The sequence below is a fragment of the Oryx dammah genome, unplaced genomic scaffold, assembly GCF_014754425.2.
Source record: "Oryx dammah isolate SB20612 unplaced genomic scaffold, SCBI_Odam_1.1 HiC_scaffold_11, whole genome shotgun sequence".
Classification (NCBI taxonomy): domain Eukaryota; kingdom Metazoa; phylum Chordata; class Mammalia; order Artiodactyla; family Bovidae; genus Oryx; species Oryx dammah.
This window is the reverse complement of record NW_024070195.1, coordinates 16,891,218-16,900,123: the sequence shown is the minus strand read 5'-3', so window position 1 is coordinate 16,900,123 and position 8,906 is coordinate 16,891,218.

Genomic DNA, 8,906 nt, shown 5'->3' with positions numbered 1-8,906 from the left:
GGAAGGGCTTAGACGGGTTAGGGAGAGCAAGGGCCGGGGCTTTCAGCAAAGCCTGCCAAAGTTCTTGAAATGCCTGTCTCATTGGCTCAGTCCAAGTCCAGTTTTTACTTTCCTTGCTCCCTTCATGTAACGGCTGGGACTTTTTAGCAAACCCCAAAATCCATACCCTGCAATACCCAACAGTCCCAAGAAATTCTCTCACTTGACGAGGAGTAAGGACTGAGTATTGGGCTCCATGTCCACCATGAAGCCGACTGGTTTCCCCTCCACATGTATAGTTACCCAGGACTCGGGGAGGGGGGCTGAGCCTTGTCCCCCCCAATTGTTATCATCTCCTGCATATAAGACGTGGGCCCCTGGGGAAGGTACCTTTTTTTGTGGGCTTTCCCCCCAGTTTTCTTTTAGGGCACTCTCTTCTCCAGTGTCCTCGCTTTTGACAATATGCACATTGGTCCTTTCTTAGTCTCTGTCTAACTTGCTTTTCTTCGACTCTTGGCCTGACTTTACTAGTTCCCTGAGAATTAGCTCCCTGTCTCACCCTGCAAAGAATATCTGGGCTAATTTTTTCTGATTCCTGCGGTTTTCCTCGGCCTTGAACTTTCTCTTACCGTCTAACACATTCTTTTCTTTTCTCTGGAGTTTTTTTATGGTTAAAAACCCTCTCTGTTGCCCTCACCAGGTCTTGTATGGATTGTTCCCCTAACCTCTCTATTTTTGCAGTGTTTTTTTGCAGTTTTCTCCTGCTATCTGGGGCTGCCTGATTTACAAATACTAGCATAACTGCTGCGCATGACTCATTGGCCTGTGGGTCATGGGGGTGTACTGCCTAAAAGCTTCCATTAATCTCTCAAGGAAGGCTGCCGAGCTCTCTTCTGGCTCCTGTCTAACCAGATTTACCTTAGCCAAATTTATTGGTTTCCTGGCTTTTAGAGTCTTGCGGTACACTCGGAGACGCTCCCTACCTTTAGCGCGCTTGAAGTCCCATCAGGGCCACGTCAGGGGGAATCTCTCATCAATCAGATTAGGTTGCGTTGTAGGTCTCCCATCTACCCCTGGAACATTTTTCTGTGCTTCCGACAATATCCGTTTGCGTTCCTCTGTGGTGAAAGCACTTGTAATAGCTGCTGACAATCATAGTGGAAAAGGGCCAGTATTGGTACGTTCGTTCCCAATCCGGGCTGGCTGGCCCCGCCCGAACAGGAAGTGCCCAGACCGTGGAGGTGGGGGCTTCCAGGCTGTCCTCATCTGCCACATTTAGGGCTCCCCTAGTTCTTTCTCGAGTTCCCTGGGTGGGGCCCCCCTCCTGGGTTGGGGCCGAGGGTTCGGTATCCCTTCCTGTTCTTCCGGATGAAATCTGAGGTACCTGAGGGGGCAAAGGCAGATGCACATAGTGGGGTGGGGAGAGATCGATTTCTAGGTCAATTAGGTTAGGATATAGTGAGGATTCCTGGAATACCAGCTTTACCCAGCTGTTGCTCTCTTTGTATTTTTTTTTTCCTTTGGATGTTTTCATAACAAGTACCTGTGGGATAGACGAAGTGGGGGAAGGGGAAGTAAAGGGCCAGGGAATAAAAGGTCTCAGCCAAGCCGGTGGATTTTCTACCAAATCTTGTCAGACCAAAATATAGGGAGTTTGGTCTGGGTGTCCAGAAGGGCCAGGAGCGAGCACTTTTTCTCTAATTGCTTGAATAATTGGCAGGCTAAAGATTCCTTCTTGCGGCCAGCTGACATCAAAGGCAGGCCACTCAGCGGAACAAAAAATCATTAGTTTTTTTTTTTTTTTTCACCAACACAGATAGATTTTGTGCTCTAGACTTAAAATCAGAAAAGTGGTCAGTCATAAGGGACAAAGGAGTAGAAGTTGCTTGTCCCATGATTACAGAGAAGAACATAAGAGACAAAATAAACACACAAAGAGCAGAGACAATGCCGGCACTCACACAGACATGACAAACAGATAACAAATACATATCGGCTGAGAACACAGCACTAGGTCTTCCTGGGCCCCCCCTGAAATTTCTTTTCCCTTGAGGTTATCTTACCAACCAGGTGTCCACAGAGCTAGCCGCCTTCCCAGCACAATGTTGGGCCTTGGCCTTATTCCAGCTAGGTTTACTCCCTTTACAGAGCCAGCCGCCTCCCCAGCACGTATGCTGGGCCTCGGCCTTATGCTGGACTCAACCAGACTTAACACCGGTGTTCAGATATCTTTCCTCCTAGTGAGGAAACCCCTTCTACCGGGAGAGTGTTATTCTTCCCAGTTAAAGGGATCCCGGATGAGCCCCCAAATGTTATGCCCAGTGTCCGAGTCCCCAAAACTGAGAGAATAAGACATCCACAGCAATGCAAAAGCATAAAGGGGTTTATTGCTAGCTCGAGCTAGGGCCCAAGTCTCATCCAGTGCAGTGGAATCTTGACGAGAGCCCCAAGTTCTGAATCACAGCTACTTATATACAGGTGGTCTTTTGTTTCAGCAATAGTGTAGTTGGTGTATGGTGATTGACTCAACCTTGGGTCATCGTGGTGATTGACTTAACCTTGGCGTCATCAGGGGGGACTTTGGTGTCATCAGGGACCTTGGTGGGGCTTCCCGGAATTATGACTCATGCTTATAAGAACCTGAGGCTTAGGCCTAGCGTGGCCTGTTGAGCCTCTCATGGCTCAGGTCAGGTCCTAACAAGTGGAGATGAAGAAAGTAATGCCAGGAAGGCACAGGCTTTTGTTGTTCTAGAAAGAAAACCTTGCTGTACCTCTCATCTACAGTCTAATCTTCAGATTTAGTGAAAGTGTTACTTTTCTTATGCTCCATTAAAAATTTGGATTATTTGGGCATTTTTGCCCTTGAATTGTATGTCTCATGTATTTTTGGATATTAAGCTCTTATCAAATATATGACTTGGAAATATCTTCTGTCAATCTGTAAATTACAATTTGATTTTGTTGATGTTTTTTTGTTTGGAGTTGGATGTGGTCCCACTTGTTTGTTTTTGCAGATGTTGCTTTTGTTTTGGTTTGAAACCCAAAAACTCATTGCAAAGACTGATGGCAAGAAGATTACCTCAATGTATTCTTCTAGGGGTTTAATCGCTTAAAGTCTTATGTTCAACTTTTTAATCCCTTTTTAGCTGATTTTTGTGTATGGTAAAAGACAGGGGCACAGTTTCATTTTTTCATAGGACTCTCCAGTTTTCCCAGGGCCATTTTGGAAAAGCTTGTCCTTTCCCCACTGGGTATTCTTGGCTCCTTTTTCATAAGCTAACCCACAATATATGGGTGTGCTTTTGTTTCTAGCTTCTCGGTTCTGCTCTGTTGATCAATGTATCTGTTTTAATGCCAGAAGCAAATCATTCTGTTTTGATTACTATAGCTTTCTAATACAATTTGAAATCAGCAACCCTAGTCTCAAACTTTGTTCTTCTTTCCCAAGATCACTTTGACTCTTTGCTGTTTTGCAATTTAATACAGCAGAATAAACCAAGAAGAGATGGAAAAGGTACACAGAACAAATATACAAAACAATATCTTAATGACCCGGATAATGACAATGGTGTAGTTTCTCCCTCAGAGCCAGACAATCTGCAATGTGAAGTCAAGTGGATCTTAAGAAGCACAGATGCCCATAACCTAGTGGAGGTGATAGAAGGCCAGCAAAGCTATTTAAATTCCTAAAAGATGATGCTAAGAAAGTACAGCACACAATGTGTCAGAAAATTTGGAAAAGCCAGCAGTTGCCAGAAGACAGGAAGAGGTCAATCCTTGTCCCAGTTCCCAAGAAGGGCAGTACTAAAAAATGCTCAAGCCACTGAACAGTTGCACTCATCTCCCATGCTAGTACGATTATGCTCAATTCCTCCAGGCTATGCTTCAGCATTACGTGAACCCAGAAATTTCAGATGTTCATGCTGCATTCAGAAAAGGCAGAGGAACCAGAGATCAAATTGCCAACATTTGCTGGAACATAGACAAAGCAAGGGAATTCCAGATAAACATCTGCTTCATTGATCTCACTAAACTGTGTCGATCACAACAAAGTGGAAAATTCTTTAGAAGATGGGCATACCAGACCAACCTTACCCATTTTCAGAGAAACTTGTATGCAGTTCAAAAAGCAACAGTTTAGAAGCAGACAATGAACAATAAACTGGTTCAGAATTAGTGAAGGAGTCCATCAAGGCTGAATATTGTCACCCTGCTTATTTAACTTATATGCAGACCATGTCATGAGAAATGCTGGACTCGATGAGTACTAAAGGCTGGAATCAAGATTGCTGGGAGAAATATCAACAACCTCAGATATGTGAATGATACAACTATAATGGCAGAAAGTGAAGAGGAACTAAAGAGCCTCTTGATGAGGGTGAAAAAGGAGAATAAAAAAGCTGGCTTAAAACTCAATATCAAAAAATCTAAGATCATGGCCTCTGGTCCTATCACTTACATGCAAATAGAAGGGGAAAAGGTGGAAGCAGTGACAGATTTCCTCTTCTTAGGCTCTAAAATCACTGCAGATGGTGACTGCAGCCATGAAATTAGAAGACGATTGCATCTTGGCAGGAAAGCTATGACAAACCTAAACAGTGTGTTAAAAGCAAAAACATCACTTTGCTGACAGAGGTCTGTATAGTCAAGGCTATGCTCTTTCCAGTAGTCATGTACGCATGTAAAAGCTGGACAGACAATAAAGAAGGCAGAGTGCTGAAGAACTGATGTTTTTGAACTGTGGTGCTGTAGAAGACTCTTGAGAGTCCCTGGGCACCAAGGAGATCAAACCAGTCAACCTTAAAGGAAATCAACCCTATATATTCTTTGGAAGGACTGATGCTAAAGCTGAATCTCCAATACTTTGGCCACGTAATGTGAATAGCTGTCTGATTGGAAAAGACCTTGATGCTGAGATAGATTGAGGCAGAAGAAAAAGAGGGTGACAGAGGATGAGATGGTTGGACGGCATCACCAATTCAATGGGCATGAACTTGGGCAAATTCTAGGACATGGTAAGGGACAGGGAAGTCTGGCGTGTTATAGTCTGTGGAGTCACAAAGAGTCAGACATGACCTGGCAACTGAACAACAACAACATGTTTATACAAGTTGTAGAATTTTTTTTTTCTGTTTTGTGAAAAATGCCTTGGAATTTTGAAAGAGACTGAACTGAATATGTAAATAGCTTTGGGTAGTATGGATGTATTAACAATATTAATTCTTCCAGTCAATAAATATGAAATATGTTTCCTTTTGTGTCTTTTAAACATTTCTTTCATGTGTGCCTTGAATGTTTTCATACATAGATCCTTCAACACCTTGCTTAAATATATTTATAAGTATTTTATTTTTTTCTGCAATTCTAGATGGGATTATTTGTGTTTCTGTAATTTGTTTTGGTGTATGGATAGGTAACTGAGTTTTGTATATTCAAATACAGCATACAAAATGCATGCTATTTTTTACAGAATAGACAAATTTTCCCCCCCAATAAGACATACAGAATGCCTAAGAATTATATGAGAAAATGCTCAACATCACTATCAGGGAAGTGGAAATCAAAAGTACAACATACACCACCTCATTCCTGTTTAAATGGCTTTTACCAAAAAGTAAGAAATAAGTGTGGTTGAGGATGTGTAGAAAATGGAGGTCTTAATGGACTGGAAAAGGTCAGTTTTCATTCCAATCCCAAAAAAGGCAATGCCAAAGAATGCTTGAACTACTACACAACTGCACTCATCTCACACACTAGTAAACTAATGATCAATATTCTCCAAGCCAGGCTTCAGCAATACGTGAACCATGAACTTCCAGATGTTCAAGCTGGTTTTAGAAAAGGCAGAGGAACCAGAGATCAAATTGCCAACATCCGCTGGCAATCATCGAAAAAGCAAGAGAGTTTCAGAAAAACATCTATTTCTGCTTTATTGACTATGCCACAGCCTTTGACTGTATGGATCACAATAAACTGGAAAATTCTGAAAGAGATGGGAATACCAGACCACCTGACCTGACTCTTGAGAAATCTGTATGCAGGTCAGGAAGCAACAGTTAGAACTGGACATGGAACAACAGACTGGTTCCAAATAGGAAAAGGAGAACATCAAGACTGTATATTGTCACCCTGCTTATTTAACTTCTATGCAGAGTACATCATGAGAAACGCTGGGCTGGAAGAAGCACAAGCTGGAATCAAGATTGCTGGGAGAAATATCAATAACCTCAGATATGCAGATGACACGACCCTTATGGCAGAAAGTGAAGAGGAACAAAAAAGCCTCTTGATGAAAGTGAGAGGAGAGTGAAAAAGTTGGCTTAAAGCTCAACATTCAGAAAGCTAACATCATGGCATCTGGTCCCATCAGTTCATGGGAAATAGATGGGGAAACAATGGAAACAGTGTCAGACTTTATATTGGGGGGGCTCCAAAATCACTGCAGATGGTGATTGCAGCCATGAAATTAAAAGACACTTACTCATTGGAAGGAAAGTTATGACCAACCTAGATAGCATATTAAAAAACAGAGACATTACTTTGTCAACAAAGGTCCATCTAGTCAAGGCTATGGTTTTTCCAGTGGTCATGTATGGATGTGAGAGTTGGAGTGAGAAGAAAGCTGAGCACTAAAGAATTGATGCTTTTGAACTCTTCTGTTGGAGCAGACTCTTGAGATTCTCTTGGACTGCAAGGAGATCCAAACAATCCATTCTAAAGGAAATCAGTCCTGGGTGTTCTTTGGAAGGACTGATGCTAAAGCTGAAACTCCAGTACTTTGGCCATCTCATGTGAAGAGTTGACTCACTGGAAAAGACCCTGATGCTGGGAGGGATTGGGGGCAGGAGGAGAAGGGGATGACAGAGGATGAGATGGCTGGATGGCATCATTGACTCGATGGACATGAGTTTGGGTGAACTCTGGGAGTTGGTGATGGACAGGGAGGCCTGGCGTGCTGCAGTTCATGAGATCATAAAGAGTGGGACATGACTGAGAGAATGAAGTGAACTGAACTGAATGGATTATTGGTAGGAATGTAAATTGATGCAACTCCCATGGAATACTTTCTGGAATTTTCTCACGAAATTTCACAAAGAACTGTTATGCAGCCATTAATCCCGCTTCTGGATATCTATTCATTTCTGTATTTATATTTGAAGGAAATGAAATAATCATCTCCAAGAGAAATCTGTACTCCCATGTTCATTGCATCAGTATTCACAGTACCCTAGAAACAACCTATTGTGTGAACAGTCTAAGTATCTGTCAGGAGGTGAAGAGATTAAAACAATACATTGTGATATATATATATATATATGTAAATTTTATTTAGCCATTAAAAAAGAAAGAAAATCTTCAATTTGTGGCAGCATGGATGAAATTAGAGGGCCTAATGCTAAGTGAAACATGTTAGAGAAAGACAGTTACTGTATGATCTCAATTGTAAGGAATCTAAAAAAGAAAAAGTGGAACTCAGAAAGAGTGTAGTTAAGTGATTGCCAAGGCTTGGAGAGTGGGGGAAATAGGTACGGGTTCATAAAAGGTTATACATTTTAACATATGAAAATTATAAACTCTGAGGATCTAATGAATAACATGATGACTATAACTGATAAAATTGTGTTATACAATTAATGCTGTCTAAGAGAGTGGAACTTACCTGTGTTCTCTTCAAAAAATAAAAGGTAAACATGTCAGATGACAGGAGTGTTACTTAATAAAAAGGGAAAATATTTTCTAATATATATGTAAATGAGGGTCAGCACTATGGCAGAGGGGTAGGTGGAAATGGCAAGTATACTGGAGTGGGTTGCCATTTCCTCCTCCAAGGAGCTTCCCGACCTAGGGATTGAACCATCTCCTGTGACTCCTGCATTGCAGGCAGATTCTTTAGCTGCTGAGCCATCAGGGAAATCCTAACAAAACTACCATATATCCTAGAAATTCTACTATTGGGCATATACCCTGAGAAAACCATAATTTAAAAAGACACATGTACCCCAAAATTCATTGTAACCGTGTTTATAATAGCCAGGACATGAAAGTAATCTAGATGTGCATTGAGAGAGGAATGGATAAAGAAGTTGTGGTACATTTATGCCAGGGAATTTTAATTAACCTTAAAAAGAAGTGAATTTGGGTCACTTGAGCTGAGGTGGATGACCCTACAGCCTGTTATATAGAGTGAAGTAAATCAGAAAGAGAAAACCAAATATTGTATATTAATGTATATATGGAATCTAGAAAAATGGCACTGGTTAACCTATTTTCAGGGCAGGAAGAGAGAGACAGGTAATGAACATGTTTGTGGACACAACAGGGGAAGGAGAGGGCAAGTTGAATTGAGAGAGTAGCGTTAACATATAGTACATTCAGTTCAGTTCAGTTCAGTTCAGTTCATTCGCTCAGTCATGTCCGATTCTTTGCGACCCCATGAATCGCAGCACGGCAGGCCTCCCTGTTCCTCACCATCTCCTGGAGTTCACTCAGACTCACGTCCATCGAGTCCGTGATGCCATCCAGCCATCTCATCTTCGGTTGTCCCTTTCTCCTCCTGCCCTCAATCCCTCCCAGCATCAGAGTCTTTTCCAATGAGTCAAATCTTCACGTGAGGTGGCCAAAGTACTGGAGTTTCAGCTTTAGCACCATTGCTTCCAAAGAAATCCCAGGGCGGATCTCCTTCAGAATGGACTGGTTGGATCTCCTTGCAGTCCAAGGGACTCTCAAGGGTCTTCTCCAACACGACAGTTCAAACTCATCAATTCTTCAGAGCTCAGCCTTCTTCACAGTCCAACACTCACATCCATACATGACTACTGGAAAAACCATAGCCTTGACTAGACGGACCTTAGTCGGCACAGTAATATCTCTGCTTTTGAATATGCTATCTAGGTTGGTCATAGCTTTTCTTCCAAAGCTGTAGATTG